The sequence below is a fragment of the Nycticebus coucang genome, chromosome 13 (assembly GCF_027406575.1).
Source record: "Nycticebus coucang isolate mNycCou1 chromosome 13, mNycCou1.pri, whole genome shotgun sequence".
Taxonomy (NCBI): domain Eukaryota; kingdom Metazoa; phylum Chordata; class Mammalia; order Primates; family Lorisidae; genus Nycticebus; species Nycticebus coucang.
This window is the reverse complement of record NC_069792.1, coordinates 8,207,280-8,216,016: the sequence shown is the minus strand read 5'-3', so window position 1 is coordinate 8,216,016 and position 8,737 is coordinate 8,207,280.

The window sequence follows — 8,737 nt, the reverse complement described above, 5'->3', positions numbered from 1 at the left end:
AGGTGGGCCTGCTAATTTCACAGATAAAGTCACCAGACTCTAGACCAGTGATTTTCAACCAGTGTGCCATGAGAAGATATATATTGATATATATTTTGTTTTACTCTTTTTTTTTTTTTTTTGCAGTTTTTGACCAGTGGGGCCAGCGCCCCACTCCTTTGAGCCACAGGCACCGCCCGACTTTTTTTTTTTTTTTTTTTTTTTACTCTTTTTAAATCAACATATTTTAAGCGTGCCACGGAAGTTTAACTATAAGTTGAAGTATGCCGTGAGATTAAAAAATTTGAAAAACTCCGCTCGGTGCTTATAAGCAAAGCCATTGTGGCATTCAGAGTGTCAGGACTTTCACCTGTTCCTCAAGCCCCAGTTTCCACTGGGCGACACTCAGAGGGCCTCCACTTCTGCACATACGATGGGATGGAGGAGGAACATTGAGTTTAGGGATCCTGGATATTTTACACTTGGCAATTACCAGATGACCTGCCTGACCTTTGCCCCTGAGGGAGCTTTTATACATTATAATATTATATAAATGAAACCAGCTTGTCCTTTGCTCTAGACAAAGGGAGACATCATTTCCGTTTTTCTAAGACTGCTATACAAACATCCTTGGAAAGGCAACATCCTTTAAAAGGGAGTCAGTCCTTCTGCAGGAGAGACCGACAGAAACAGAGGAGACTGTAAGAGAACTGTTTCCCAGCAATGACCCACTAATCAACTTAAAGGATTTAAAAACATGTAAGAATATTTCATGTAGTAAGGGTAAATGCTGCTTAGTAAAGCTTTTGTTGCTATCTCTACATGTGAAATATAAAATTTTTCACCTTTTATCGCTGGCAAGAAGTTTGGAAAATCTGCCCATGTTTGCTGACTTCTTATTTTCCAAGTGGCATGACTTGAGTTATTTTATATCCAAATCTGTGTGATACCAATATGCATTATATTGGAATTCTTCTGAAACATAAATCAGGTGCACACTTCCATAAACTAAGTACCCTAATCATGATTGATGAACACAAGCAAATGCAATTCTCTGCAGATTAAAAAAATTCTAGGTGCCACACCTAAAAAATTCTAGGTATTTTTTAAAATAGATGAAGTTTTAAGAAGATAATTTTACCTCAGGTTTCAAGTAGATAGCAGGCAAAATGTGTCATGTAAGTTCAGATTACCTAGAGAATAAAACAGAATGTGGTAAGATTTACATTTCTGATTGAATTGATGCTTTGCTAAGGATTAGGATTTAATGAAGAGGACACACAAAAAGTAACAAATACTTATATCTTAACAAAGCAAAAACAAATACGTATTTCAGCTTACTGGTATGCTGGTGAAACAAGTGTTTTAAACAGACAAAATGAGTTCTGGGTCCTTAACGTATTTATTAAATTCAATTTTTTTAAGACATCCTTTATATGATAGCCAACATTTCATTAAAACTAGTTTTTAGAAGTCCAGTTTCATGAATAATTTCTGAGTTCTTGCTCTATGCAAAGGAGTTATGTCAGAGGATATAAAGATATATAAAATCTCTACCTGGCTCCACCCTATGCAATTTCAAAGGGTTGTAATTATATCCAGTTTTCTGTTGTATAAATAGTTGGTGACCTTCCATATCCATGGGTTCCACATGCATGGACTCAACCAACTAAATCAAAAATATTTGAAATAAAAACAACTAAAAATGCAATAAAAGAATACAACATTTAAAAATGTAGTATAATGATCATTCATACAGCATTATATCAGATTAGGTACTATAAGTAATATAGAGATGATTTAAAGTATATGTGAGGATGTGCGTAAGCTATATGTAAATATTACACCATTTTTTATGAAGGATTTGAGCATCCTTCAATTTTGTTATCTGTAGACGTCCTGGAATCAATCCCCCACAAATGCCTAGGGACAACTATACCTGCAGCATCACCCCGGTTTAATAAGCATTCTCTGTTACTGTTGCTAAGATCAGGGCCATAGTGAGATGGTACAATGCTAACACAATTCTTTTACCTTAATTGAAAAGTCGCTCATTTATTTATTTCTAAATCTTGGGGGGAAACAACTTTAAGAATAGATATAGATCCTCTTTTAGAAACAGGCTGTCTACAATTGTAGCAAATTTAAGTCCTTGCTCTCAGACCTATCTGCCAAAAAAGGACATTTAACAACAGAACTAAATACCATGTGACTGATTCGTTAACAGAATGGGAACTGGGCAAGGTGGCTCGCACCTCTCATCCCAGCACTCTGGGAGGTGAGGTGAGAGGAACCCTGGAGCTCAGTTCAAGACTAGCGTGAGCAGGAGTGAAACCCCATCTCTACCAAAAATAGAAAAATTAGCCAGGCATCTTGGCTGGCTCCTGTTGTCCCAGCTACTTGGGAGGATGAGGCCGGAGATTCACTTACACCCAGAAGTTTGAGGTTGCTATGAGCTATGCTGACTCTATGGCACTCTAGACTAGGCAACAGAGTGAGACTCTGTTTCAAAAAACAACAAACAAAAAACCCTAGAATTATGTTTGTAATAGGATAGAATCACTCAGGGGAAGAACTGCAAATAATATCCTTTTTTGGAAGATTTATACTTTAAACAGAAAAATTGCATTAGTTGGTTGTTTGGTTTTGTTTCTCAGAAAAATAGTAAAACCTGTCTTAATTAGGGTTCAGCTAGCCTAAACCTTTCATTAATTACATTGTACTCTGAAATGCATATTTTAAAGGAAAAAAGAAAAATATGGGAAAATAACTGGCAGAGATTAAAACAAGACAGTTTTATTCTAGAGTAATTTTGGGGGTGAGGAGTCACTCAGACAAACCAAAATTTCCTCAATATTTAAGATGCTAATACTGTTTCATAAATGGGTAAACTTATTTCATACATAATGGAAAGCATAAGGAAAAGTAAACTTTGTAGGAAAAGTAGCATGAAGAAGAGATCCTTTGTGGGATGTAATTGGAATTGGGGTGGGCCAGGTAAATGAGAAAATCTGAATTGAAGTGGGGAACTACAGAAAAAACTAGCCATCTTAATCATTTAAACTTAAAAGAAGTAAACATATTAATTTATCTACCTTTCAATACAAAGCAAGTGCTTTTCATTGACTATAGTCACTAGTTGCAATTTCAAGCTGTCTTGAGTCAACCACAGGTGTAACGCACCCTCTAGAGCAGGGGTCCCCAAACTTTTTAAACAGGGGACCAGTTCACTGTCCCTCAGACCGTTGGAGGGCCTAACTATAGTTAAAAAAAAAAAAAAAAAAAACTATTAACAAATTCCTATGCACACTGCACATATCTTTTTTTTTTTTTTTTTTTTGGTAGAGACAGAGTCTCACTGTACCGCCCTCGGGTAGAGTGCCGTGGCGTCACATGGCTCACCGCAACCTCTAACTCTTGGGTCCACGCGATTCTCTTGCCTCAGCCTCCCGAGCAGCTGGGACTATAGGCGCCCGCCACAATGCCCGGCTATTTCTTTTTTTTGTTGTTGCAGTTTGGCCGGGGCTGGGTTTGAACCCGCCACCCTTGGCATATGGGGCCGGCGCCCTACTCACTGAGCCACAGGCGCCGCCCCACACTGCACATATCTTATTTTGAAATAAAAAAAAAAAAGGGAACAAATACAATATTTAAAATGAAGAACAAGTAAAGTTAAATCAACAAACTTACCAGTATTTCAATGGAAACTATGGGCCTGCTTTTGGCTAATGAGATGGTCAATGTCTGGTTCCATATTGGTCACTGCTAGTCGTAACAAGTGATGCAAGTGTGCATCAGTTTGTCTAGATCTGGTTGGAGATTTCAGATGTTTCATTCTGGAAAAAGTCTGTTCACAGACATAAGTGCTGCCAAAGATGGTTGCCATTTTGAGTGCATGGTTCCTGAAATTATGATGTCTCAGAGGGGAGAGATGCATAGAAATTATGAAGGCTGCTTGACTTGAATGCGTCTTTCAGAGAGCCACAATTCTGCAGTTCAGCCAGTTCCATTTGGTAAATCGTATCCACATTTTCAATGTTAATAGAAAATGGGTTACAGAAAAGTTGTATGTCCTGTTCATGGAGATGAAACTCTTTTTTTTTTTTTTTATAGAGACAGAGTCTCACTGTACCGCCCTTGGGTAGAGTGCCATGGCGTCACACGGCTCACAGCAACCTCTAACTCTTGGGCTTACACGATTCTCTTGCCTCAGCCACCCAAGCAGCTGGGACTACAGGCGCCTGCCACAACACCCAGCTATTTTATTGTTGCAGTTTGGCCGGGGCTGGATTTGAACCCGCCACCCTCGGCATATGAGGCTGGCACTCTACTCACTGAGCCACAGGCACCGCCCTTTTTTTTTTTTTTGAGTATTTTCGCTGGGGCTGGGTTTGAACCCGCCACCTCCGGCATATGGGCCGGTGCTCTACTCCTTTGAGCCACAGGCACCTCCCGGAGATGAAACTCTTTAAATCTAAATTGGAACTCCTTTTGCAACTTTTCCAGTGAATCCACACCTTTTATTTGGGAATGCAACCAATGGATTCTCCGCTAACAGATTTCTAGTTGTGGGGAGATGGCAGAAATTTTCCTCTTTCACTTGTTTGATGAGGAGGCCTGATTTTACTTCAAATGCATTCACATGTGATATTGCATATCACAGATGAGCTTCCCCTTTTCTTGAAGTTGCACACTGAAACTGTTGAGTAGCTCTGTTACATCTGTCAGAAAGGCAAGGTGCCATTTCCATTCTACATCATTGATTTCTGGTACTTTTTTGTTTTTTGAAAGCAGAAAAGCTGTTATCTGTGGAAGCAAGTCATAGAAATGTTTCAAAACTCTCCCCTTGACTCAGCCAATGGACTTCTCTGTAGTACAGAACAACTTCATAGGCAACATTTAGCTCAGACAGAAATTCCTGAAATTGTCTGTGGTTTAGTGCATTAGGTCAAATGAAGTTAACACAAGATACCACAGTTTTCATAACAGAGTCCCACTTCAGTGATTTACTACACAGCATTTGTTGGTGGATGAGGCAGTGTATGGCTATTGGATGAGAATGGTTATGTTTGTCCATCTCTTGGTTAATGTGAACAATTACTCTTTTCTTAGACCCCACCATGCTAGGAGCACTATCAGTTGTCACACTGGCTAGGTTTGCCCAGTCCAGCTCCAAACTATTCACAGTTTGGCAAACCTTTTCATAAAAATCCTCTCCTGTAGTTGTTCCTTTGATGCTTTGCAGTTCAGCAAGCTCTTCTGTGACTTCGAAATAGTCATTCGTCCCACGAATAAAAATTAGAAGTTGTGCAGAATCACGAACATCACTACTTTCTTCAAGTGCCAAGGAAAAATAGGAAAGTTTTTTTGCGGAGTTTTGCAAATGCTGATGCAAATTGTCTCCCATTCTTCAATTCTTTGAGTAATTGAGGGTCCTGAAAGACTCACTATACTAAATAAATTGGCCTTCTCTGGACACATCTCTTTGGGAACAGAAAGAAGGCATTCTTTAACAAATTCTCCCTCCACGAATGGTCTGCCAGTGCACGCTATTAGCTTGGCAACTTGAAAATTTGCTCACAGTGATGAAGTATTTAGCTGTTTCTGCTTCACAAAAGTATTTTGCTGAGTTGTCAATGTATATTTCAGATTTAATATTTTATCTTTTCTCACTTCTCCGACCAATCATATTTATCTTTATGTTGAGTTTGATAGTGTCGATGCAAATTGTATTCTTTGAACACAGACACTATATTCTGGCATATCAAACACACAGTCTTTCCTTGTACTGCATGAAAAAGTAATCATAAGTCCACTGTTCTTTGAATATCCTACACTTCGAGTCAATTTTTCTCTTTCTTGATATCATTGTTTCCTAGGGATTCCAAATTGCTGTTAGTAAAATACACACATATATATACATTGCTCCAAAAACAATATACCAGCAATAACTTTGCCCCACAGAGACATATAGACTGCACTGCCCATCACTGCAGTCTGATCAGTGTCCATCAATGCAGCCCTGCCAGTCCACATCATTTCAGCCTCGCCAGTGCCCATGTGGTGGAACTCCGCTTTTACCTCAGGTTCACACTGGTGTGGTACAGGAACAGGCACAATTACAGAGCCAGTTCCTCCACCACCTCTCCAGTTCACACTACCCTGTGTGAACCGCACTGCGATCTGTGAACTTGAGCAGGAATCTGATCGCATGGGTAAGAAGACCCATGCCATCAGATTCCACTGTAGGAAAAAAGAAGTCACGTATGCCTTTTTTCTTCTGAATCTAATGCGAGTTCAGCCATACAAGCATATGGCTGTACTTGCACTGCTCAGAGATTGCAACAGTGTGAACTGGGGCTTACACAGCACACAACATACAACATCATACACAACTGAATAGCAATCAGAATATAAATGCACTTACTGTCAATTAAATTGGGTTTCCTACTCCTGGGCTGTCTGCAGAGCCAAATTAAGTTCCCATGGGGCCCTAGGAAGATTACCAGTTTGGGGCCCCCATGCAATAACACTGACCACTGACCATTTGCATTAACACTGACCACTGACCATTTGTGATAACACTGAGCACTGACCATTTGCATTAACACTGACCACTGACCATTTGCGATAACACAGACTGCTGACAATTTGCATTAATACTGAGCACTAAGTATTTGCATTACCACTGAGCTCTTACAATTATCATTACCACTGAGCACTGACTATTTGCATTACCTCTGAGCTCTGACCATTTGAATTACCTCTGAGCACTGACAATTTGCATTAGCACTGAGTGCTGACTATTTGTGTTATCATTTGATGCAACCCCCCTAGAAACCACCCCCAACCAATTAACCAACTTTAAAAAAAAAGCTTTCCTACCTTCAAAAAAAGGCTCTTTTAACTTCAAAAAAAGGCACCCCCATTTGCAAAAAAAAAAAGACCTCCTAACTTCAGGAAAAAAAGGCCCCCCTTAACCACAAAAAAAAAGGTCCTAATAACTGCAAAATAAAAAAAAAAAGAAATAGACCGCCTCGCTTCAAAATAAATAAATAAATAAAATAAATCCTAACTTGTTCTTACCTTGGTCCTTAGGCAGCAGCGGGCTCTGCACCAACAACCTGGTGACTCCTCCAATTACACCAGAGACTGAGGAGTTGGAGAGTAGGAGGGGAGTCGGAGAGTGTAGGGCACATTCCACACATGCGCACTGGAGGCCAGGATGAGCAGGCTGCTAAGCAGGATGGCAAAAACACAGGGCGGGGAGAGACAGAGAGAAGGAGGGGTGAAGAGACAGAAGGAGTGTCGGAGGGTTGGCGCACATTCCACACATGCGCATTGCAGCCCGGGTGAGTTGGCTGCTAAGCAGGATAGGCAGCTGTGGCAAAAACACCCAGTGGGCCAGATAATTGTCCTCAGTGGGCCGCATGTGGCCCGCAGGCCATAGTTTGAGGACCCTTGCTCTAGGGTCAGCAGTTTTGCTTTCTTAAAAGTGGGTTGGAAATTTCAAGATTCTCTTAAAGCAATCTGATTTCAGCATCTGCTTGTAATTGTATGATTCCTTTTCTTCCCAATCAGCTTCCGTATTTTTGTTTTTGAGACAGAGTCTCACTTTGTTGCTCTTGGTAGAGTGTTGTGGTGTCATAGCTCATAGCAACTTCAAATTCTTGGGCCCAAGAGATTCTCTTGCCTCAGCCTCCCTGGTGCGTGGGACTACAGGCACCTGCCACAGTGCCAGACCATTTTTAGAGACAAGGTTTCTCTCTGGCTCAGGCTGGTCTCAAACTCATGAACTCAGGTGATCTAACTGCCTCCGCCTCCCAGACTGCTAGGATTACAGGCGTGAGCCACCGTGCCTGCCCTCAGCTGCAGTTTTTACTGGAACACTTTTATCAAGTCACCCCAAGCTTTCCCCTTTGTATTTATACTCATATGTGGGTTTACATGATATTTAATATGTAAGTCATGTGACACGTAATGATGTTTTGGTTAATGACAGACCACGTATATAATAGTGGTCCCATAAGATTATATTACCATAGTTTTACTGCATCTTTTCTATGTTTAGATGTGTCTTGATACACAAATACCACTGTGCTACAAATGCCAATAGTATTCAGTACAGTAACGCGCCTCATGGGTTTGTAGTCTAGGAGCAACAGACTGTACCACATAGCCTAGGTATTAGACCCTTTAGGTTTGTGTAAGTTTACTCTGTAATGACAAAATTTGCATAATGACAAAATCACCTAATAATACATTTATTAGAATATATATCCAGTCCTTGAGTGATGCATGGCTATATTTATAAGTTTATATTTATAAGTCACAGTGGCAAAAAGAAGTTAGAAATACAGGCAGTCCCTGGGTTAGAAAGGAGTTTGGCTCTGATATGTGTGCTCTTAAGTTAATTTTGCATGTAAGTTGGAACAGGTACATTTACCCATTACCATTACCTATAATAGCTTCCATTCATAAGTGTGAGTTTTAAGTAAGTTGGATGTTTATAACTCAGTCACTGCCTGTAAACTGACTCCTGAGAAACATATCATGTGTGAGCCTACAGAGGATCTGGGTGTCAGTAAGTGGGCTTAATAAAAGGAGTGGGAGCAAGTGCCTGGTAAGTTGGTTAAGTAGAAGTTGATTGGGGAACTTTCTGTTGTGTATTACGTCTTAGTTGCTTTCAATATTCACACAGAAGAAATTCGTAGGACTAGGCTGTCTGCATCTTCTTCAATACCTAGGGGGAAAATTA